Source organism: Vipera berus (assembly GCF_964194415.1).
Source record: "Vipera berus genome assembly, chromosome: 9".
Classification (NCBI taxonomy): domain Eukaryota; kingdom Metazoa; phylum Chordata; class Lepidosauria; order Squamata; family Viperidae; genus Vipera; species Vipera berus.
In genome coordinates, this window is record NC_138212.1 from 14,028,507 (window position 1) to 14,054,578 (window position 26,072).

Here is a 26,072-nt window from a genome sequence, read left to right on the forward strand (position 1 = left end):
AAATAATAATAATGCTGCAGCCACACTACATGATAAATAAATATAGACATTAGACAGCACTGTGAGAATTAGGTGTTCAGCAGAGTGAGGGCCTGAGTAAAAAGCCTGTCTCTCTGTCTAGTTGTTTTGGCCTGCAATGCCCTATAGCGCCATCTCGAGGGGAGGAGGTGATGCAGTTTATGTCCAGGATGTGAGGGGTCTGCAGATGTCTTTTCAGCCCTTCCTCTGACATGCGCAATAAACAGGTCTTCTATGGAAGGCAGGCTGGTTGCAGTTGTTCTTTCTGCAGTCTTAAGTATCTGTTGGAGTCTGTACCTGTCCTGTCCTGTCCTTGACAAAATACAAACAAATAAAACTCTGAATCTGTGAAAAGGAAAAAGGGTGGGAATCCTATAGTTATTTTACCTGGCCTGAAGGAGAACCATCTTCTAATGGTCAATACTTACCCTCCAAAAGTTTTTCCAGTCCATATGATTGGGAATATTGTCCCTGATGTAGATCTTCCCGGTTAATGGCCCGAAGTATGTACCTTTAGGAATGTACTCTTTGCTGATCACAGCTTTTATCTGAAAAAAATTGAATTAGTCAGCATAGTGAAGGCCGGCTTCATTTTTTTTCATATTCTTCCTTATACATTATTTGAGAATGCAAAAAAAGCACTCCAAGATAGCATTTTCTCACTGTAGCTTTTTGGAGTAGTGATGCCAGTACAAACAGATAAAGATCAGACCTGCCTCTCTATATCTATCTGTCTCTCCCCCATTCACCTCCAGCTAGGTGGCAGCACTTCGCTGATTTTACATGATTTACTGGACTTCCAAGAGATAAGCAGAGTTGAATCTGATTAAATAAAAGATCACCAGGAAGTCCTATGGAGGGTAAACTGAGAAATGGAAAAATGTTTAAGAAGAAAACACTGGCAAACCAGTTTCTACATTGGAAGTGAACTGTATGGAGGTATGTATGAAGTCACAGCAGTCAAGACCAACATGAAGATTTTTCTCTGTGTTTGTATGTGTGCATGCACACACGCGCATACATGGGTATTAAATACATTTGTGGTTTTTATGAAATGTAATCTGAGCTCATATACATATAAAAGAATCATGGACACCTACATGCATCTATTTGGGGTGGATCTTTGCATTCTTGCTGGATTCCTTGCAGACATACTGTTTCCTCTTTTAATCGGAGTTATGAAAATCTGCTTCTGAAATTCTGAAATGAGGAAAAGGTGGCTGTGGAGAATTCTGATTGGCGGGCACCAGCTAAAATGTTTTTGCAACAGTCACTCTAGTAAATGTGGTTTTATGAAGAATTCCATTGTAAAGATATATAAACTTTACATACTGCTTTCGAGAATAGAGGAACAAACAAGTCTTCTTGTCCTAAAGGAATTCCCAGAAAAGCAATGTCCACTCTACATTTAGGAGTGCAGAGATAGTTGGGTTGAGGGTGAGTAACAAAGTCATTCAGTGGCTGGGTTTCCCCACTTCTAGGATAACATCTGTTTGAGATGCCGCTAGAATATGTGAAACTAGGCCCAGAATGTTTTATTTATATACTATACCAGCTTCCTTCTCATATACTTCGATGGGAAGAAATTAATGTTTCTGCTTCTTCTTAAATACTCCAGGGGCTTGCCACTCCTATGCTATTAGGGATCCGTCTTTATTGATGCTCATGCTTAGGTGTTATCAGTGAAAAGTATCTGCAGGAGAAGTGGTTAATTGACTAGGGATTTCCATGACTAGGGATTTCCTAATAATGTTGTAGATCTCTGCTGAACTTATAGCCATTCAAAGCTATGAGGAGGATGGGAAAGCTCTGGCTTTCAGATTACTTTCAATGAAAGTAGTCTATATTTTGTTATAAAGAACCCAAAATGATAAAAGCTAGCAGCAGTGCAGATTAGAGAGGTTGTGTTGTGTGATCTGGGAGTTGTCTAGGTGGGGAGAATATGCATTAATGGTAAAAGGAGGATGAGAATGTGTAAATATGCAGAGCTGAAACAATGGGAACAATGAGTTAAATTCTCTCTCTTGGGAGTGAGAATACTGGTAGTACCTTGTTGTTGGTGTCATGCTTGAAGTCCAGATTGAGTGGTAAAGAAACTTGAGCTGGGGGATGAATGGAGTGTGGCCCACAAAGCTGGTCCTTCACAATATAGGTGGATCGCTCCTGAAAAGCAAACTCCCTCCAGGGGATCCTGATTGTCTCTTTCATTCTTCTCTCAGTCCAGCCTCCATATGGAGAACAGAATCTGGAGCAACATTTGTGGGAAGGATAGAAGAATGCATAGTTGAATCCTTGGAATGGGAGAACTCAATAACAACCGTTTCATCATTTGTCTAGCTCAGGGGTAGGCAACCTTGGCTCTTTTATGACTCGTGGACTTCAACTCCACGAGTCATAAAAGAGCCAAGGTTGCCTACCCCTGGTCTAGCTTATCTTTGGTTCACCCATATTAGTGGTTTAAATTGTTATGTAAAAGATTGGAAAAATAGCATATCATCAGAAGTCAATTACCAATGTTTTTTTTTTGTAACCCCAGTTAAAATGGGCATGAAGAGAAAAGGGATAAAAATCTCAGAATGTGAAAATCAAAAAGAGAGAAAAGAGAAAAAGCAAAAAGGAAAACAAGAAGTAATCTTCCAAAATGTATATTGCTACTCTCCATCTCTTCCCTGAGTGGTGCAGAAGATTTTAGATTATAGATTCAGTGGTCCCCCTTTACATGATAGTTTATATTACATTACCGTATTTCCTCTAGAATATATGGTCATTTTGATGGACTGGGCCCTGTTTTGCCTCCACGTCCCATCCTATTTTGATAAAGGGTTGCCTTTACTTGTTTTGTTTGTTTTGTTACATGTAAGTAATTAGAAGGTGTATCTAATGATATCATAATATGGAATATATTGGTGTATTGATTAGTAAATGTCTCCTTTGTCTCTTTTCTTTTGGATAACAATGGTCACTTGTGTTCATTCGTAATAGTTCTTTCATATATTAAGAGTGCTCTTGGAATGACAATATATGACTTTCTGGGGTTAAAGTGTTAATTTCTTTCTATCTATCAATACTACCCATTCCTATTAAAATATACATCCACACTGAAATTTTAATTTAGATAGTTATGAACAAATATCTTGTTCTTAATTGCTTGATAACTTTTATCATGTTATGATTAAACAATTGGCATTTATTATGTGCTCCTTTTCATAAATTTGGACTGGTTACATGAGAAGAAATGTAAATCCTTTTGATATTGAAATAATATTAATTAATCTGCATAATTGCCCAGATAAGGGTTTTATAGAGGGCTATTAATGTTGGATTAATCTTTACTAGAAACTCAAAACCACAGTCTTTGTCACTAAATTGAAAATCCTGCCACCTCCTTGTGTTTAATTTAGCAACAAAAATAAGCAGGAATGAACTGAGAGATGGTGGGTTAGTATCTCTCTTTATGCAAATAAAATTCCTGAAAATCTGCCCTTCTGCTTCAGGGATTATCCTAAGTGGGAAGCATTGTCATGAATCGGATTTTGTGTTGTAATGTTTTCATGGAGACATACAGGCTGGTGCCATGATGACATTACAAGCAATGTTGTTGGAATCAACAACACAGTGAATCATAAAGTAGCCAGCCATATTTTAGACTGGTCTGTGAAGGTAATTTATAGTTCTTCTGCTACGAGACCAGGAGAATTGTCCTAATTGATAAACTATGGTTCAGTTAACATGATGTGAAGGCAGCCACTGAGTTACCAGCTGAATTGATATTTCAATCCCCCTAATCTTGTGTCTTGGAAATACTGTATATAGAATCCTCAAGTGGCTTTCTGGTTGAGAATTACTGGAGTTAGAGTTCAACCCAGTCTATAACAACTAGACTCTGTTCTTATAAAAGGCAAATAGTGTGTTGTTGTTAGCTGCGAAGTCGTGTCCGACTCATCGCGACCCTATGGACAACGTTCCTCCAGGCCTTCCTATCCTCTACCATCTTCTGGAGTCCATTTAAGCTCACGCCTACTGCTTCAGTGACTCCATCCAGCCACCTCATTCTTTGTCGTCTCCTTCTTCTATTGCCCTCAATCTTTCCCAGCATTAGGCTCTTCTCCAGTGAGTCCTTCCTTCTCATTAGGTGGCCAAAGTATTTGAGTTTTAGCTTCAGGATCTGGCCTTCTAAAGAGCAGTCAGGGTTGATCTCCTCTAGGACTGACCGGTTTGATCGCCTTGCAGTCCAAGGGACTCGCAGGAGTCTTCTCCAGCACCATAGTTCAAAGGCCTCAATTCTTTTGCGCTCAGCCTTTTTTATGGTCCAGCTTTCACTGCCATACATTGCAACTGAGAAGACCATAGCAAATAGTGTATTACCCAGTAATTCTCATTTATAATGACGGTATGTTCATTATTATATTCTGTGATTTAATCTGTATTCTTACTTGCTATTGCATTCTCTGCAATAGTGAGATGCCTTTTATTCCCTGCATTTCAGTGTTATCTATGGTATTCTACCTAGAATGAAGATAAGTATTTTTGCTGGACTTTTTCATCAGTACGATTCTGACAGCATGTCCTGGCAATCATATTTTGCATGGATAAGAATTACAGGAGCTTAGGCAAATAGGTATACAGTAAGACAAGGTTTCATTATGTTTTACCTAATCAAGCAGGTTCCAATAGAGGGTTTGAAGGATACATATCCTAAAAGTCTGAAAGATTGTGAAATACAGGAGTGGAAGGAATTTTAGTAGGCAGAGGCCATGCCCTTTGTATGACTCAAGTGCATCACTTGATCTGCTTGTTTGTTACAGAATATTCATATTTTATTTCATAAGTCCCTCCAAGAGTGTGCAAGCTCTCAATTTTTCATAAACTCATAAAAGCAACTGTGTCTTTTCCTGGAAATGTTGCTGTAAGGCTCTGCTACTACATTAATGTTTGATCTGAAGTGTTTCAGGTGCTATGTTTCAGTCCCTGCATACTTTCAGATTTTAACCTGAAGCACTTCACAGGCCTAACGACAAATTATTTACGTGTCCAGTATTTCATCCAAAAAAAGCTTTAGTACTAGTAGTGCCCAGAATAGTGTTTTCCAAACTGAGATCTTTATGGTGTCAACCCTTACAATTCTTACTGCATGAGAATTTTCAGGATTTGCCATCCCAAGATATTTCAGTTGAGAATGCTGTTCACATACCTAACTTATTTTATGTTAAAAACTAGTTTATAAGATAAGATAGACCAACATATAATGACTAACTCAAGGACACAAAACGAACTTCATGGCTAAACAACAATCTGAATCTAAATCTTCCTAATCGTATTCCAATAAGTCCAATCATTATGTTTCACTACTGACATAGAATTACCTAGAAATCATTCATTGATGTATGATGCCCTCAAAAGAGGAAGGTCAAACCAGTAAAACCACCCATGTAGGAATAGTTTCTTTGATGTGGTAGCTGCTAAACAGCTGGTCAATTTGGTATCCATAAAGCTGTGCTTTTACCCAAAAGGTTATGTATGCATCATAATTTTCTTCCACATTAATGGTGTCAGCAAGATTCCTTTTGACTACGGGAAATTAACACCTCTAGTGCTTTCATCAAAAATGAGTAAAATGAAGCTGAAAAATTAGAAATTCAACAGAAAACATGTCAACAGCTAAATAAATACACCATAGTTCCAGTAAATAATTATATATGTGTGTGTGCAGGGCTTTTTTTCTCATAGAACGCTCAGAACGGAGTTCCGGCACCTTTTTTGGATGGAACCTTGTAGGGTAGGGCAAGGCGGGTTGTATGACATGTGTGAGTTCCGGCACCTTTTTCTTTTACAAAAAAAGCACTGTGTGTGTGTGAATGCATACACATGTGTGAATGTTGGGGGAAAAGAGAAGAACAGCTTATAAGAGATTGAACATAACTTTAAAGAAAAATTTAACAGAAATTTCATTGCTGAATAGTTTCGTGTGTGTCAGATTTTCCTAGAATAAAAATACTGACGTTTAATGCATTGCAAGCAAAGTCCTCTACATATGCTATTTAGACCATTTTTAAATTACCTTCATAGGTCTTAGATGGGCAGTATTTGAACCCAAAGAGTTTTCACTGTCTCAAAAATGATTCCCCGTGAGTTCTGGGAAACTTTCCTTTGGATAAATTAGCATACATTTATAGCCTTTTTTGCTTGTAAGTAGCTTGATGACTGTGTGATAGATTTCCTAAAGCTGCATAGACTATCTTCCCCAATCTGGTTCTGTCTATACATGAAACCTCTCCTTGCACGTGGCTGCTTTTTAAAGTGTGGCTAGCTTGTCCTTTTTCCTTTTGATTTTACCATTCTAATTTGGAATGCTTTACTCATTTCAGTTTTGGCTTTTATCAGTGCAGACCCTGAACATTGCAGTTTACCAAAGATGCTCATTACTGAGGAAGGCATCTTGGTTTTCTCTTTAAAGTACCTCAACCACTGTCCTTCCTCATTGTGAGAACTTCTCAAGAGTCTGAAATTTTTCTCCACCACGTGGTTGACATGCTTTCCATGCATCCATCCTTGATTCAGCAGAAAACTATAATGCCGTAAAATTGGTTGTCTCCTTTTCCAATTACTTTCCTGCCCTGTTGCAAATTCCTACTTCTTTCAGTCATCTGGATTCCCTCTAGGTAATGGGTGAGACAACCTACTAGTTTTACATGCCTGGAGAAGGATGTTCTTGGATGGTTTCAGAATAAGAGGGAAATACTGTTTTAATCAGTTATATCTAAGAATGACGTAGACTTGCCTCAGTCAGGAGGTCAGAACAAGATGAAGACATGTGAACTAAAGAAAATAGTCTCTATCTTCTCACAGCAGTTTTTCTACTGTTTATTGTCCATTGAAATCAAGTTGGAAAACATCACAATTCAAATAGCATTTGGTACTTTTTAAAACTATTTCCTTTTCTTGCTTCGAATGAAAAGAATTGATTCATTTGATTAGTTGAAATGGTCAACCTTTCATTTGTTCCCCATGTTTATTGGGCAATATTTGCCAAAATCAATGCCACCCATCCAGTCCAGTCATTTTGAGAACTTCTAAGAGTCCCTCTTTTCTTCTCCTGTATTAGAAATTCTGCATTGCGTGATATCCTTCCCCTGTGCTCCAAATGGCACTTTTTCTTCTCATGTTTTGAAAAAGGCTTAAAACTGTATTTCACTTCAGTATTTTGACTCCACTTGATTTACTGTTGGCACAAATCTTTACACTTATGTATCTGTGCATAATTCTTTTTGCTGAGTTTTTGCTTTTCTTTTACTTTGTTGCAAGCCTTCCAGAGAATTTAATTGGTTTTTTTTTTAGTAAGTATGAATTGTTTCAAACTATGAGATGGCCGGCACATGAATTTAATGGATAAAATAAAGTACTGTATAGTGAAATAAATGGAATGTAATAACTAAACATGTGGTCAGGAATAATCTCCCACAAATACCCTACCCTAAATCTCAAAACTTATTTTCCATGCAGTTTTCCTGAAAGCTGAATGAACATGATGTTCAACATGACTAAAGCATTCACGCTGCGAACACCTCTTTGTATTCTTATTTCCTTGCAGGTAATTTTTTAAAAATACAATATATAGATATCTTTGTCATTCTTTCCATTTAATCCTATGCAACATTTATGCTAGCCATTTTTATAATTTGTGCCTTACACTGTAATTTTCCTTTTAAAAGAAACAGTGGTGGTTTGGACACTTTTGTTCATGTTCACCAAAACTTCAAATGATAGTTTCTTGTTAATAAGAATTGCTGCCTGACCAAAAACCACAACTTGTACCAATATACTGAGCAATAGTATGTGCCAATTCCATTTTAGCTTAATGTGTTATATGAATTATAAATTTCTATAAATATCTCTGCAGTAAAAATATCTAGAAGAGCATAGTATAGTATATTTATTGAGTTACATTATATTACCATAGCACCATCCATGAGGAGCCCATATTATAGATCTAAAAACACTTATAGTAATTCATGCCTTATTATCAGGTCTTTTCAAATTTCACCCTGAAGAATTACAACCTAGTCCTACGGCCTAGACTTAGAAGAAATTCATCAGGCTCATTTGTAGGGTGTGTGAGTATATATGAATGCATAGACAAGAAAGAGCAATAGAATGTTGCTAAATATTCCAGCAAGAAACATAAAAAAGAGCCTTGGCTTCCACAGAGTTGGCTGGTAAAAAAAAACCAACCTACCTTAATTTGGATTGCTGTTCCATCATCTGTAAAGTCAGTTTTGGGAGAGCAAAAGGGAATCCACCTTGATATCTTTTATGCACGATATGAATAATTCAGTTTGAATTCACAGGAAGTGTCCTTTACTCTTTGGTTCTCACTTGAAGTGGGGAGGATACTTAAACCAACCTATGCCAAAAAGAGGACAGAGAGAACAAGAGTGAAAACACTCTTTGTGGGTGCTTATTTTCTAAAACAAGAATTGCCCTTTATCTCAAATAGAGGAGATATCAGTTGCCTGATGACTCAATGATCAAAATACATTTTGCACATACCTAAGGGGTACTTTCCATATACTTTCTTAGGATTTCACCCAAGAATTTGACCCAAGCTCTGATATATTCTGAAAACAAATGCCAAAAAATAATGTAAAAATAACCAGTGATATTGATAATATATGACAGCAACTTCCATTCCTAAAAAAAATAAAATTCAAATACCTGTCCTCTGCTTCAGCATATCTTACTATGGACCACTCTGGGTTTTGTCACATTTGTGAACGTTAAAGAAGTGCAAAATTCTATCACAGGTTTGTATCTGTAGAAGAAGAATGTAACTCTGGTCTTTGGAGGTTAGTTGGAGAGGCAAAATGGTTGCTCAGAGAAACATAACTAATACAAAGGTATAAGATGGCAAAGCAAGAAATAGCAATTCCCAAGGTAAAGTTGATCAATCTCCAAGAATTCCTTTAACCTGGAAAAGTGTGAAGAAAAAATTGAGAGTTTAAACTCTAGAACATGGGTACAGATATAAAGGTTTCTGGCATTTTTGCTGCAACAGTCAATTTTATTGTTTTAAAACTTCATTCTTGTCTGCAATAAAATTTCTAGTGAACCTCAATTATGTCTGAGTCTTCTTCCAAGTCAAGAGCTGAATACTGGGTACAGGCCTGGAAACAGTAATTTGTTGCCAAATCCCAGTAAAAAAAATTTCTTTTCCTTATGACTAAAGCTTTTGATGGGTGTTTTGTTCAGTGTAAGGGTAACATCTCCATGTTATCAGTTTCTGGATCTGGATATATTCATACATGTTTTCTTAACAGCATTACAGAAGTAGTTTGCCACACTGGAAAGTGTTTTCAACTTCATAGTCAATCCAATTACTCTAGATTTCACAACAGTCTCCACGCCATCAGATGAATCTGTAGCTGGCTGACAAACTGTACTCAGCGAGTAGTCCTCAATGGTACTACATCTGCATGGAGAGAAGTAAGCAGTGGGGTACCACAAGGCTCCATCTTAGGCCCAGTACTCTTTAATATCTTCATTAATGACTTAGATGAGGGAATAGAAGGAGAACTCATCAAATTTGCAGATGACACAAACTGGCAGGAATAGCCAACACCCCAGAAGACAAGCTCAGGATCCAAAAAGATCTTGACAAACTTGAACAATGGGCCCTATCCAACAAAATGAGTTTTAATGTGGAGAAAAGCAAAGTTTTATATTTAGGCAGGAAAAACCAAAGTTTTAAGTACAGATTAGGCAAGACCTGGCTCAAAAACAGCAACTATGAGAGGGACCTTGGACAATCACTTGACTATGATCCAGTAGTGCAGCAGCAGCCAAAAAAGCTAATACAATCAAAATCACAAGAAGTATTAGTACCGCTTTATTAAACCCTAGTAAGACCATACCTGGAATACTGCAAACAATTTTGGTCACCATACTACAAAAAAGAGGTTGAGACCTTGGGAAAAGTTCAGAGAAGAGCAACTAAAATGATCAAAGGCCTGAAGACTAAAACATACGAAGAACGGCTGCAGGGTTTGGATTTGGCTAATCTAAAGAAAAGAAGAAGAGAGGTGACATGATAGCAGTATTCCAGTATTTGAGGGGCTGCCACAAAGAAGAGAGGGTCAAATTATTCACCAAAGAACCAGAGGGGAGGACAAGAAACAATGGTTGGAAACTGATCAAAGAGAGAAGCAACCTGGAATTAAGGAGAAACTTCCTAACAGTGAGGACAATTAACCAGTGGAACAGCTTGCCTCCAGAAATTGTGGGCGCTCCATCACTGGAGGTTTTTAAGAAGAGACTGGACAGTCACTTGTCTGAGATGGTATAGGTTCTCCTGCTTGAGCAGGGGGCTGGACTACAAGACCTCCAAGGTCCCTTTCAGCTCTATTCTATTCTAAAGTGCTAAGTCTACCTCTGTTCACTTTTTTACAACACATTTGGCTAAATGCTGCCACCTAGCTAAGTATTTTGTTTTGAATATTACTCAGTTTGTAAAGAAAAATTTGGACTCAAGTAAATCTTCCTTATTTTCCTAGGCTCCAAGATCACTGCAGATGGGGACTGTAGCCAAGAAATTAAAAGACGCTTGCTCCTGGGGAGGAAAGCCATGGCAAATCTAGACAGCACACTAAAAAGCAGAGACATCACCCTGTCAACAAAAGTGCGTATAGTCAAGGCTATGGTCTTCCCAGTTGCAATGTATGGCAGTGAAAGTTGGACCATAAGAAAGGCTGAGCGCCAAAGAATTGAGGCCTTTGAACTCTGGTTATGGAGAAGACTCCTGTGAGTCCCTTGGACTGCAAAGTGATCAAACCGGTCAGTCCTAGAGGAGATCAACCCTGACTGCTCTTTAGAAGGCCAGATCCTGAAGTTGAAACTCAAATACTTTGGCCACCTAATGAGAAGGAAGGACTCACTGGAGAAGAGCCTAATGCTGGGAAAGATTGAGGGCAAGAGAAGAAGGGGACGACAGAGAATGAGGTGGCTGGATGGAGTCACTGAAGCAGTAGGCGTGAGCTTAAATGGACTCCAGAAGATGGTAGAGGACAGGAAGGCCTGGAGGAACGTCGTCCATGGGGTCGCGATGGGTCGGACACGACTTCGCAGCTTACAACAACAAAAACCTTCCTTTCCTAGTCCCTTCCATAGACATATATGATAGGGAATATGAGAGTTGAATCTCAACATTTCTTGAGGGTATCAGGTGAGGGAAAACTTTTTTAAGCCTTTGAGGATTATCATCTGCAAATATTTATGTGCTAGCAAGACATTTTCTGTTGAGTAAACCCTATTAAGCTTAATGGAATTGGACTGTTGTATTAAGCCAATCAAAACAATACAAACAGAACCTGGCACTATATTTTTTGTATAAGTTTTGGTTTGAAACTTAGAGGAAACAAAGAGTTGTGATTTTGAATGCAGCATAAGACTTGATTACATATTAAGGAACTCAAGTTGAAGAATGACTTCATCTCAAAGGGACTGTATATGTGTGTTAAGGAGAGGGGAGATAACAAGATTGATCAATTTCAGTTGTGCATTTGGTACTTTCAGTGAGGGTTAATTGTGATTTAGTTCATCTTCAGGGAACCAGAGACAACATCACAGTTGAGATTGGTGCCCAAAAGCTAGCACTGGACACCGAACTTCCCCAGATAAAAGAGGAGGCACGATAAAGGAGGAGGCATGATCTCCAGATGGAAGTTCCCTGTGAGTTGACTGCAAAAATGGAACCTTTTGTGGTTTGCTTGCAAGTTGAGTCACTGGGAAGCACAGGATTCTATCTTCATTCAAGGCTGTGGTGCAACCAATACATACACTAGAATCAACCAATCCTCATTTCTTAAACACATTTGTATATACTGTAATTATTCTTTCACCTGATGGCGATTTTCTTTTGCTACAGATAAATAGATGGAACTTGATCATATGAAAATTTCTGTAAAACAAATGACTGGAATATAAATTAATGGACATTTTAGGAGAGTAAATAGAATGGACATTTTAAGTTAGGGATAGAAAATTGGAGAGAGAGATGGATAATGTAGCTTTGCTGCAACTCATAAAGAAGATACTCTGTTTGAAATTTAGAAGTATTCCAGAAAGTTCTGATGAAGATATTAGACTAAATGTCTAATTTAAAAGAGATTTGGAAGAGGTTCAAATGGAGGCTGACTGCTCCAAAAATGTAACAGCTATAAAAGGAGTCTGAAAAAAAATAGTTCTGAATTGGGTGCAACAGGCACTGATTTTCTAATCTATTGGCCTAATTATGGATTATAAATATTTAATGTGAAATATAAATAGAGCAAGTGCTCCTCAGAAGGAAAAGCTGGGTGTTTTTTTTTTAAGCCCGGGTTGGGTTAAGTGGTAGCAAGGGAATGAAGGAATGAAAATAGGAAGCCTCTTGTATTTCTTCCCATTTCTTTCATCAGTTCTCTCCAAAATTGGTGTTTTTCAGTAGCTTGATCTGAGCCTTTCCTATAGCATGGGGAAGTTAGAGGTGGAAAGAGCGATCTCAGACACCTCCTCACTCTCCTATGGAAAAAGAACAAATGCCCCGAATGTACAACTGAACGTTAGCCATTTTGCTGTTGAATCAGGCCTGCAAGTGGGGTGTTAAGAAATGTTTTGTCTAATTTATAGTCTAATTTCTTTTTAAGGCTGCCCAAATTGGGTGCCACTACAGTGCGTAAATCAGCTATGAAAAGGAGGAAAGGTGGCAGTGAACCCTTTTGCAAAACTCACCTTGAAGCTGGATTCCAGGTGGAAAGTTTACTTAAGGGACTTTTTGTCCTTTTGTGAGCAAGCCTAAGGCAGAAATCCAGTAGAACATTTTGCATAGTGCAGATATTCTGTGTGAGTAATCTATATCCATTTTGTTCAAGGGTTTGGGAGCGAGGCCCTGCCAGGAAACTTTTTAGCAACATGAGGAAGAAGAAGGTTCTCTGCCCTTTTCTTATAAACTACACATTCTATCTTTATTTATTGTCTCCTCTACTACTCCTTAACATCTGCCCTCAGTGCCTTTGCCCACAGCCACATTGACAGGAAAAGCAGAAGTAAAGCCCTCCCAGCAGCAAAATAACCCATAGTGAGAAACCACAATAATTCAGAGCAGAATAGTGAAAGATCAGAAATCTTGCAAGCAAATGTGTCCAGAGCTCCTTACTATACCAGTTTTACTAAAAGAGATGTACCTAAGCAATGTGCAACCTTCCGTGCTAGCTTCTGCATTGACTTTTTCCCTTCCACCATTTTTTAACCACCCCTGGTAATTCTGTTGACTTGTTTAGGTACGTTAATATCTCCAAAATGTTGACACAACTGAAATGATGATTCGGTGGCCCATGGGTTGTGTAGTAATTTATAAAATATGTCTATCTAATTTTAATATTCACTCTGCATGCTTAACCACATCACTTACAAATTTAGCACCTACACCTACATATATCACATGCAAAGCTTTTAACTTTGATTAGTTTTTTGGAGTCTTAGTATATATGAACTAAGCCAAAGTAATGAGCTTACAGTTCAGTATATTATACAAACCCACAAAAACAGATTAGTTCAGGTTAATTAGGTTAATTAAATGAAAATCACATCCCCTGTCTGTCCATTCTGTCAAAGCCTGAACTTTTATTCTTCTACTTTTGAGTGGGTACAACTGTCTCTAAAATACCTGAATGCTTACTTCATTGTTATAAGTGTGAAGTTTCACAGCAGATATTTATCTTTTTTTCCCTAATCAATTTCCCTTTTGATGTTTTTGCTCTTAGGTTAACACCTTAGAGCATCATCTGGTCATGATAGAAGATACAGGTTCCAATTGAATCATGAATCATGAACCGGATGTATGAAGGTAACACAGCAAAGATAGTTGTGGTACAGTGGTATCTCATTGTGGTCTTGCTTTGCAAAGTTGCAATATCTCAACAACAAAAAAAGCACACACAAAACTAAGCTATCTAAACTATGCAAACTTTGAGGGTGGAAGTTCATTCTCCGAGCTTGTGGGTTGGTTTCCAAACATTTCCCTTACCAGGTTAGGAAACATCTTCAGTGGAGTTTAGGGGCTGTTTTTTCTGTTTTTCTGTTCATAAAGACTTTGTGTGGTCAGCAGGTCTTGTGATGAGTCAGGTTTGGGTGTGTCAAGGGAGGGTCTTGTGATGGGGAGCTCAGGTCAGGTGAGGTTCAATGGGAGGTGAAGTGCTGATGGGGAGGGTTGGGTGGGTTGGTTGAGGGTCAATGTCATCGCTGGTTGTGTGGCTGATTTGAATTCTGAGGGGTTCATAGGTTGGTTTTAGGTTGATGTGTCTGTTGAAAGTGCAAACTTTGCTGCTTGGCCTCCCATCACCAGTGCAGCTTTTTTACGAAATAGTGTAAGCCAATAAATCCATAATCCAAAACTGTTTCCACCACAAGTTTTATAGGTAGATGTGTACACGATTTGTGGTTGTTTTATCTTACTTTGGAGTTTTATGTTACCTTTCACTGACTGTGGTCGCCAGGCCCATTGAACACAATGATTTTCTGGATTCACATATCCATTGAGCAATAAATTACCCAAGCAAGTTGAATCCACACACACAAAAAAAGATTCAAAGAGCTACAGACCCAACCAAGTTTAAACAATCTAAACTTTATCCATTGGCTCATGGTTCCTTCATGAAGAGCAGGTGGAAGTGATGGTGAAAAGGGGCTTCTGCACAACTTCACCTTGTGTGCTAGTTGCAGTCGTATCTTGATAGGGAGCCCTGCTCATAGTCAGTCATGCCTTGATCACCTCCTACTTGGACTATTGTAATGCACTCTAAATGGGTGCAGACCATCTGGAAACTACAGTTGGTCCAAAATCTTATAGTGTGGATAGTAATGGGCATATCCTGATACACTCATGTAACACCATTATTTTACTGCACTAATTTCCTGTAAATTTTGGCTGTGCTCCAGAGTGCTGGTTACTACGTATAAAGCCAGTTTTGAGTGGGTTAGTGATTCTCAACCTTTTCTTCATCACATACCCCCTTTAACTACATTTTGTTGCCAGGAACCCCCCAAGATGTAACTCAAAATTTAAATCATAACATTTCTTCAAGCCTTTGCAGACCCCCTGGGACAACATTGCAGCCCTCCCAGGGGTCTGCAGCCACAGGTTGAGAGCCACTGGATAGGTTACTTCCCAAGGTTTGGCCCCAAGCTTCTTGGCTTGCTTTCAATTCCTAATTTTCTCTCAGGTACTGGACTAGGACTTTAGATGAGTTTGACTGTTAAATGATTTTGTATTGTGAGTATGTTATCATTGGTGTTGTGCTTAAATAAACAACAATGCTCATGCATCTGGTAAGTCTTTAACTGATTTGGATGTGTTTCTGCAGACATAATAATTATGTTTACGGTACATGTATTTATGGTGTTTTTTAAAAATCATTTGTGAATGCGCCAGGAAATTTATATCATTACCCAAAATTAAGACTGTTGTTTATTTATTTACTATTACATTTCTGTCCCTCTGCAATTTGAAGTTCTCTCAGTAACTGATCAAGTCTTCACAAATTGAGTTGTCCAAGACAGAATGCTCTGTGTCTTTTAAGGCTTCAGAACATTTTCGTCTGGCAAAATATAGTAAGCTAGTTCTACTTCATTTAAACACCCTCTGGTTCATTTCTGCTCTCTGAGCCTTCCTGTGAGGAGCTGCAGCCAAGTCTTTTCCTTATGGCAGCAGCAACTATCATCCAGGTTGCAGATTTTTCTGTGTCTTTTCCTCTGATTTACATATTGATAGCTTTAATTTAAATAAATAGCTTCTTTTCTTTGTAAGTGCTGTACTACTATAGTAGTACTTTTACTTTAGTGCCAAAAGTTTTATGCCTTTTAGAATCAGGTGTAATGGCTTATTTTAATGTTAATGTCACAGTAGTTAGTAGGGACGTCTTCAAAGCATAGTAAGAAAACAAGATGCCTGTTTTGGCAGGGAAGTCAAAGCTCTGTCTGTTTTAGTGTGATTTTTTGACCACGCCTTATGGACACTTCTGTGGCAACGTTTAGCTAACCATTGTTGTTCTCAACCACCACCCCCCACAACCCATTTGTTATGTATTGGGGTTGTGGTGTTAAACCGCGTGCGTTGCTGGAGAGCTAACGGCTCTCCAGCAACCCAGACAGGCTGTCTCCGGTCCTGCAATTGGTTAGCCCCAGGCGGCAAGCATGGGTTCAAACCTATTGGCTGCCACCTTAGGGCTAGGCTATATATTGTGGCTGGGTGCGGCCCAAGCTCAAGTACAGTTCCAGCAAGAATAAAAGAATGAGTTTCTCTGTACTCAGCCTTGTGTCATCATTCCTGCTCACCAGAGCCCACGACTTAACACCATTAATCATGATTTGTTAATTAGTACTTGTACGATTAACTCCCAGGAAATGCCAGGCTATAGGCTAGGCCTGAACTTGAAGAAATATAGTTAAGGAAGGTAATGGTTAACCACTTCCATAATCTTGTCAAGAAAACTACTGTATATGGATATTTCTACTTAATCACCAGGAAAAAAGGTTCATTCAAACAAATCTTCATTTTTTATTTGGAAAGAAGGCACTTGAGCTACATAAGGAATAAGCTTATGAATGCTTACTATATCTACCTACTTTTAGTAGTCAGCTATTTAAAATTATTTTGTCTTGAATATATTTAAATGTTTATATTGATTGTATTGGCAAATGACTACGCTATGGTTGTCATGGTAGCCACATGGCTGGCTCTTTGTAATAACCAGAAGCCAAACTAAGGGAATCTTTATTTTTAAATTTAGGTTTTCTTAGGTTTGTTTTTTGTTACATCTAACCAGTACTGGGATACAAAGAAAAATCCTGTGTGGCTCCTAGGCTTGGCAGACAAAGGATAAAATATCAGAAAGATTAATTGGAGACACTGAAGAATTGTAATTTGGTTGGACAATAATCAACAATAAATCATAACTCAGTCTAATATCCAATCCCAGCTACAGGGACTTCAAATTAAACTTTCCTGATATGATTAGATATTTGAAGTTCCATATTTCTGCACATAATCTTCATATATTTTTACAGTATTTTTTTAAGGAGAAAAAGTCAGAACAGTGGAATGTTATTTTACTAACAAGTCTAAGAGCTGTCTATCATTGCAGACTGGAATTTTCAGGACATCGGATTGGCTTGTTTTGGATTTCGACTCCCCAAGTAGATGAAACCGTGATCTGAACAAGCTGGGTTATCTTTTTGTTATCTGGTAGTTCTCTATAGTAGGAATTGAGTAATCTGTGACCCATGGATTACAAACCTCTTTCTTGCAATGGTGAACCCTGCTGAATTTCAGTGAAAACTGTGAGATGCAGAGGTTCCTGCTGCTTTACCAAACAAACAAACAAAAAGGGTGGGGCAGGGTGAGGGAAGATGCCCAAGCCTTTGTCCAAGCCTCAGTACCCTAAAACAAAAAGAAACTAAAAATTGTAAATCCCAGCTCTGCTTTGATCTCTGATTTCACTGTCTCACATTTTAAAGTGTTACTCAAAAAAGACTGACCTACTTATTTATTTCCAGCCTGTATTATTTTTATGAATAACTCAACGTGGCAAACATACCTAATACTCTTTACTCCTCTTATTTTCTCCACAACAACCCTCTGAAGTGATTTGGGCTGAGAGAGAGGGACAGGCCTAAAGTCACCCAGCCAGCTTCCATGCCTAAGGTGAGATTAGAGCTTACCATTTCTTAGGTTCCAGATGGGTGCCTTAACCACAAAGTGAGCATTCTGCAAATCAGTCGAACAGTGATAAGCATTTAGCACTGGTAGGTGATTCTCCTTTAGATTTGGGATATGTTAAGGCACATGGCTGCATTTACACAATGCCACTTGATCATTGAATTGACCTATGTTCTGTATATGAACATATTGTAAGAATGCAACTACTACGTCTTTACCTCACCTGAAGTGTTCTATGGTATGAACAAAGTACAAGCAATGTTTTTCTCAACTGTTAGCATATTGACCTAATGAAATAGCATAGCGTGATATGAATATATATATATATGCAAGATCAGAGCAGTACCTAAAGGAGGACAGCTTTCCTTCCACCTTCCCCACACCCATCCTGTAATCATGTGAATGTAAAATATTAAATAGCCAAATGGAGGAAGTGATATCTGAATTAATTATATTCCATATTGTAAGTTTGGGGCTAAAATGGTAACCAAATGCTACAGTCAGGAGATTCTATGAAAACCCACTTCTGTTTTTGCTGAATCAATATATCCAGAGCAGGCCATATCCTCAGTGATTGGAGTGGACAGCTGCCTGACAGCTCCTCAATCACTTTTTGGGAATCATTATAGATACTGACCAGTGCAGTGGTCACTGAGGAACCCCAAGAGGTGGGGGGGAGTATTAGACCCTGACCTCCAATATTGATTTTTGCCCTTAGGCAAAGGTCATTGATGTGCAAATAAAGAGCAGCAGAGAAGACAGCAGCCTGGAACTGCACATCAATGATGAGGGGGCCAGAGTTTAAAGTTTCTGTGGAGCTGAATTAAAATTTGTTTGTTTATGTTAGATTTTCTTTAACCCTCCTTTATTATTTTTTATAAACTCAAATTGTGATGATAGTAGTAGATGTTTTTGGTATAGTGGATCTTCAGCCTACCACATCATGGATGGCCAGCTGTGCTTTGTCAGAGGTCTTTTGTTTTCCAGGCAGAAATCCTTAAAAGTGTTTCATCACACACTGAAGCATCAAGAGGAATCAAGAGCCATAATGAAGTTGGTTTGCTTATCAGCAAAGGCTTCACTGTCATGAAACACATGACTTAGGTGTAGTATGACATACAAATGACTTTTTTAGAAGGGCTTTATTCAAAAAGATAATAACATTTAAAATCCAGCAAATCATCCAAATCAAAACCAACAATGTATTGTAGGTCTGCAAGGTTTTTCCCCCAACAAGATAGTAATTGATGCTCATTTGTTTTCTCAGTTGATAAAACTTTTCTAAAATTTGTTGCAGCAGAAAATTGATTGTGACTGAAATTAATTAATTGTGACTGAAATTATTAATTAAAACAGTTATGGTTATAAAACCAATAATAAAAAAATGAATCTATTGGCTTCCACATCAGAGATTCCCATGAGCATGTTAAAATATATTAAAAGTCCAATAAAACGAACTTAATAACTCAATAACACTGTATATGTCAATTGGGGGAGATGCATACAACTGTCATTATAATGTGTTACTGATCTTTACTGGATTTTATTAATTTGTAACCAATCTTTGATTTGTACAAGCAGTTGATCACATTTCTCACTTTTATGACAGTTCTGCTTCTTTGTTTATTGTTTGTTTAATTAATTAATTAATTAATGCATGCTTTTGAATCAGTATTGTCCCTTGGTGACTGCCTGGAAGAGACCCTGCACTTTTCTTGGCAAGATTTTGCCATATGATAGGACAATGTATTCAATGAGCCACCAAGAAAGCAATGAAGCGTGAAGCTGGCATGCCTCAAAAAAAAACATTAAATCCAAAGCAAAGGATGGAGAAATGTATTTATTTGCATTTTCTCCACATTATTTTGGACAGTAGAGTGAAAGAGTCACTTTTCTCTGTTTTATGAAACTTCATCTTGAGAGAAGCTTCCTACACCTTAAAAGCAGACATGTCAAACTCGTGACGTCATGTGATGTCACGCAACATATCGGGATAGTTTTGCCATTGCCGGCAATGGGGTGGGTGCAGCTTCCGTGTCATGTGTCCAGCCCGTGGGCCAGCAGTTTGACACCCTTGCCTTAAAGCAATGATGAATCCAACCAACACAAAGTCCACTACTGATGTTAAACTGCTGATGTTGCCTAATTACAGGGATGGTCCAATGTAGCACAGCATGATGTCCTTCATGGTTATATTTTGAAGCATTGTTGGATATAGAATGCACACCTCCATTCCTCATGTTGCAGCACATACCTGGGGGAAATGGGAGGACTGGGACAGAAGATTTACAGGCTGTCAACAGCAGGGCAGAAGGTCATCAAGGGTCAGAAAGTCCATTTTAGAAAGATCACCATCCACTTCTTTCTAATGAAGCCATGATTTGAGCAAGTGACCACCATGCAAACCAACTATCATTAAAGGAACAGGGAAAACTATATTTCTTTGACATTGCCTGGATAGGACTGAGAAATGCAGACTGATGATCTCTACCAAATGCTCCTGGGCTGCTGTTGGCACATTACAAAAGCAAATTGCATAGGAACCGCTAACCTTATTGATGATTAATATCCTACCTTTCTTTGTGAAACTTAAGTATGGCTTCCAGTTTGTTCATATTTATTTATTTATAAGCCATGGTTTATGTAATAATGATTAAATAGTAGAGGTTTGATTAATATAGCATGCAAAACCATAAACTATGTTGTAGTTACAAATCATAAATGTTGGGTGCACACAATGGAGCCAAGGATGAATAAACTACATTATTCCTCCTTAATATGATGTGTAAAACAGATAATCACTTATGAAGCAACCATCCTTAAAGCTGGTGGGAGTCTCCTGTCAATATTTCTTTTTATGATCAGTAGGGGGTGCAAAACAGTTTCGCTTTGGAAGAATCTTGAATTTAAATATTTGGGAAATATTGTATTAAATCTGCAAGCATTTTGAGAAATTCAAAGTACAGAGATCAATTTTCAAAAAAGTCTTTAGAGATAGAGAGGAATGCAAACATTTGTTCTGTAAAATTGTAATGTTGCTGCCTTTCAACACAGATCCGAAGCACAGTCTTCCAAGGTGCTTGGTGAAACAGCAGCTTATTCTCTGGAATTACCATCTATTTTTCATCTATTGTATGACACATATGAAGACCACTCATCAAAACAGGTAAAAGGGATAAATGTATCCATTGTAAGTGGATCTTCATTTTCCTATTGCTTAGAATCTCTTGCTTTAAGTGGGAACAGTCAACTTCTTGAGGTCAGACGCTGTAGCCTTCTAATTTGAGGGGTTGTCTAAGGGCAATTTGGAGCAGGATAGCATTGCAATGATCTCACTGGAGTGGACAGACTTATTTATCCTGCTATATATATTTTTTGAGCCAGAAAGAATCTGGGCAGCTTAGAGCTACTGGATCTAGCAAAAATACAAACAACCACTAGATGTCATCAAGACTTTTGAAGCTCAGATCTAGTAGCTCTACAGCAGCCCAACTTGCTGGCCAGGAGTGGAGGCATTTCATGGCTACAATTGTATAGTACAACACATTTACAGTGGAATTGCTGAATTAAGCCATTTTGTAGGTTTTTACAATGCACAGAAGTGGAAACTAACCAAATGATCTGGATTTATATAATATGCAACCTTCACAGACATTACACAAAAATTCAAAGATTGACTATCACTTATTAAATCGATCTGCTGTCCATCTTGCTATTCAAAGCAACTCTGAGCAGCTTACAATATAGTAAAAATAGAGATCCAAAAGCAATTATGAATATAAAAACAGATTAAAATTGTAAAAGATTAAATACAAACTAAAATAAATGTTTAAATAAATACATTGTTAAATATAACATGGTTAAACCTAATAAGCTTAGCACCTTACTCCTATTTAAGCATGTTCTGTACTAACAGCCTATTTCTTGTCTTCCTTCCTTCCCTTACGAAGTCACAGCTGCAAACGAAGTTGCTGTCTTGCATTAAAATGTTACACTTAAGGTGAAGTGATATTATACCCATAAACGTAATAATTTTCTTCCTTCATCACATTAATGTTACAATTTTAAAATTGGAATTCTGGGCTGTATCTTGTAATAAACCCAACAAATGCTGCCCAGAGTCACTTGTTGAGATGGGCAGTTATAGAAATCAAATAAATAAATGTAATTCAAATAAACAAACAGCTTTGTTGGATTGCTAATCCATCAGAAGTGCCTGTGGAAGCATCTTGTCAACACCTTTTTCCACTCAGCTCCGTTCTTCTTCAGTGAGACAGTCAGCATAAATCCTTAGGTCAGTCTGGTTGGAGTTGAGAGCCGGTACCCAATCACTGGGTTTGCTTGGGAATTGAATCACATAATCAGATTTCATTTTTCAGTGTATGAAGGACTAATTTCTACTCAGCAAAGTGTGTTGTGCAAAAATAGCCAGTGTGCTTTCTGTATTGCACAAACCTAGGCAATTAAGATTTACTCAAAGAACTATGGTTGAGCACACCATGATCAAGGCGATGTGCAAACTCAGCCACACGTTGTTTTTATTAATCTTTTACATTTCTCAGAAACCATTCTGGCTGAAATGCGTGATGCAAATGCTTTAAAGCAAAACCAAGCAACATTCCTTGTAGGCAGCTTTATAGCCCTTTTAATGCAATCGCTAAGCCTTTTGGAGAATTAATGCCCAGTTATTGTTTTTAAGAATAGTTCAAAAATTCCAGTGCAATAGTTTTAGAGGTATGATTATATGACTTTGGGTGGTTAAGGGATGTAGACAATTACAGAGATTATTTTGGAGAAGGAACGTAACAATTAGCAAGGGAGGAGAACATTAGAAAGCAGCTTAAGCTTAACGCATTCACTCTCTTTGTTACAAGAAGGGAAAAGAGAAAATGTCAGACTTTTAAGATTCTGTACGGTTGAAGGAGAAAAAGGCTGAAAATGAAGGGTCTGGAATGCTTTAGGGCCACAGATTGTCCACTCCAAACTGACACAGGCAGATGGTGTGAGTACGCTCAAATGTCCTTTCTATTCTTTCCAAACCGAAAGGAAGTTGGGAAAAAAAATCTAATGAGGTTGGACTAAAAGACCTCCAAGGTCCCCTTCCAACTCAGTTATTCTGTTATTCTATTATTTTAATGGTGTGAGATACTGTCTATCAGCTGGAGAATGCTCAGAAAACTGAACAGAGTGGGACCAAATTGACTAAACTGGGAGAGAAAAGATTTGGCTTGAAAATGCACAGGATCCAATTAGGGACCATAAAGAACAGGATAACATCAATCCCCCCCTCCCGCCTTGGGGGCAGTGCATCCCAAGGATTCAGAATGCTGCTGACTCCTTCAATCCAAGCTCCTCCCTCTGGTCACATGACTCAGAGCAGTATTTCTGCAATGTGCTCTGTGCTTCCTAGTGTGCAAAATATACTGAGAGCTTCAAAACAAGGGGAGAACAAAAACATACAAAGGCAACCCATATGAATCCACCTGGATTAGACCCTCAATGACACACACACACACAGGAACACAGACCCTGATTAGTTCCTGGAGAGAAAGAGCACACACAGATGCAACATGCAGCCCAGAAGAAAATACAGACATACTTCTATATCCCTGCTGTTAAAGGAATTAGAAAACCCATGCTCTGTGTGATTTCCCTAACTTGTTTCTATTGCAGTTCCACCAGTTTCTGCTAAAGTAATAGTTGCGCTGGTCTGTCTGTTCCTAGAGTAGCTAACATGTACACCTGCGAAAGAAAAAGAATAAATGTAATTATTCCAATCTCAGACCAAACCAAATAGATGGGGAACATGGTTAAAGTCTATGCTGAAGATCATCATTCTAATCTCTCCTGAAATTTCAAACCCACCAAGAAATACCTTGCATAGCTGGCTTGCAAGGGTGCAGTGGAAAGAAGGTAGATCAGATCTGGATCAATTAACTAGGAAAAAGGAGATTGCTGTGAAAGGATCTTTAAAAGAAACCAGGAGTGGTTTTTGTTTCCAGAACCTGATGGTGTTTCTGGCATGAATTTCTAGTTAAAATGTGTTCAGAGAAACCCTTCTTAATTCCCAGTATAGCTGAGTTCTTGCTTTATAGACATATTTTATTGGCCAGCAACTCTGGGCAGTATACAGTTAAAAAGCACAACATGACTGGCCCAAAGACAAACTTTGGAATTTTAAAAAAAACACTCATGTGAGAGGCTCAGCCTTCCACCCTACAAAACTACGCAAACTATAACATGGCTTATTTGGTTAAGACATGTGTGAGTTGTCGGAATGAAATGTGTAACCTCGGTTTACCGTCTGGTGCAAAGTTTCCTAGAATGCTTTGTATTAGAATAGAAATCCAAACCTAGTTCTCTCCAATTCTAATCCATTGTTCTCACTGGTAGGCTGCACCAAGAAAGTTTCCAAAATCTGGTCGCTTTTGCTTTAGGTATCTAGTTGCAGAGCAGCATTTCAAAAATGAAACTGGAGATTTTCAGCTCTTCAAAATCGGTATCAGATGTTCCTGAATTTGGAACTCAGAGTAAATTTATAAGAGATTTTCATGACAATCCCCTCTTCATTCCCCTCCCCTCATTTATTAAACATGTTGGTCTATGAAGAATGAGATTAGGTACTTTCTCTTTTAGGATGTTGGCCATTGGCTGCAGTTTAGTAGCTCTATTTGCACAAAATTCTAAGTATGCCCAGGGTTCTGAATGAAGAAGTATTAGTGTCTATTTATTAAATTTCTATGCCTCCCATCTCATTATTGCTCGACTAATAATTTTCACTTGGCTATGAATGCTTTTATTCATGAGGAGTATCTGTTATGGGTTTTAAAAGCGTTTTTTTGCATTCAGTTTTGTGGGGATTTTCTGCAGTACAGGATCACCAATAAGATTTTAAAAAGTGACTCAAAGAAGCCATATTGTATTATCAGTTAAAAGGCCACTTTGGTAACCTTGCAAAGAGACCCAGTCTATGTCCTGCAGGCTTAATCTAGAAAAGGGGAAGTAAGGTTTCACTCCAAGGCTCTTCCACTTACCTATGAGAGCAGGCTTCATTTGCATCTATCTCTCCAGCATTTATCTATACCTTTTCCAGCTATATAGGAAAAGCTATACAGGAAAAGCTAATAAAAATAATATTGATTTATCTTTTTTTTATCCAGACACTTTAAAAATGGTTTAGCATAGGGGGCAATTTTTCCTCCAGAGCCCAAGTCCTTCGTAGAAGTACAGAATTAGTTGGGAAAAGTGAGTGTCAGTTGCCTGCTAATGAGAGATGGAGAATTTCACCTCTAGGTCGCCAGTTCACACTGAGCCTAGGTCAGAAGTCACAAATGACCTGCTGGCCATAGTATTTACAAGTCCTGGAATTTTGCCTGGGCTCTTAAGGAACAAGGCTACACATCACACATGAGAACTTTTCATTACAATTGTCATTAATTACCATACTTGTCAGTGGTTACATCAGGAAAATGAGAGAGTGAATTTGTTAAGAGACAAACCCCATATTTCTATAATTGCAAGGGGTACCTTTGCTTTCCCCCAGAATTTGCCCTTGCAAAATGACATTGACTTGAGAAAAGGATGAGCAAGATCAGGCAGAGTCTCTGTGTGCAAATGCACTGGAAGACCAGGAAGCAAGGTCTATGTCTACCTAGGAAGATTGTCTCACAAGAAGGAGCCATTCGTCAGTTGTTTCATGCCCTCTGCCAGAACTACCATGGGTTTGAAGAGCTGTAATGTAACAATTGGTGACTAAACTTTCACAAACCATAGCTAGGTTCATAATCTTGCTATGCCATGGTTTGCTTATAAATCACCACAGCTGCGATCATGTAGTTCATGAAGCCATTAGCCAACCAAAACACATAATGGCTTAACACAATGTGTGAACTCAACTTTTATATAGCTTTGCAGTCTGTTGTGAGCCATCTTGAAGATTATTCAGTTGGAAAAATCAGCTGCAATTCTTCTAAATAAATGTTTGACTATCACATGATTTTGACTTATGTCTCTGTTTATACAACAAAGGATTGTACTGGCTTTTTGGCTGCTGCCACACACCGCTAACTCATGTTTTAGTGTTCATCCACTAGGACTCCAAGGTCCCTCTCACTGTTACTGTTTTTGAGCCAGGTTTTGCCTGATCTGTACTTGTGCCTTTGGTTTTTCTTACCTAAGTATAAAACTGCTTTTCTCCATATTAAATTTCATTTTGTTGGATAGGGCCCATTGTTCAAGTCTGTCAAGATCCTTTTGGATCCTGAGCTTGTCTTCTTGTGTGTTGGCTATTCTTGCCAGTTTAGTATCATCT

General features: G+C 38.2%; 1 long non-coding RNA gene across 2 annotated transcripts; it reads left to right on the top strand.

The window, feature by feature from the left end:
• Nucleotides 1-780: 780 nt before the first annotated feature.
• On the top strand, nt 781-21,923 carry LOC308672276. 2 transcript variants are annotated; one of them, XR_014027382.1, is made up of 7 exons: nt 781-957; nt 7,519-7,606; nt 12,918-12,972; nt 13,809-13,891; nt 17,687-17,746; nt 20,816-20,927; nt 21,712-21,923. It is a non-coding gene; the product is annotated as an uncharacterized lncRNA (long non-coding RNA). The 2 variants fall into 2 exon arrangements; XR_014027383.1 differs by lacking the exons at nt 781-957; nt 7,519-7,606; nt 12,918-12,972; nt 13,809-13,891; nt 17,687-17,746 and adding an exon at nt 18,413-18,865.
• Nucleotides 21,924-26,072: the final 4,149 nt, after the last annotated feature.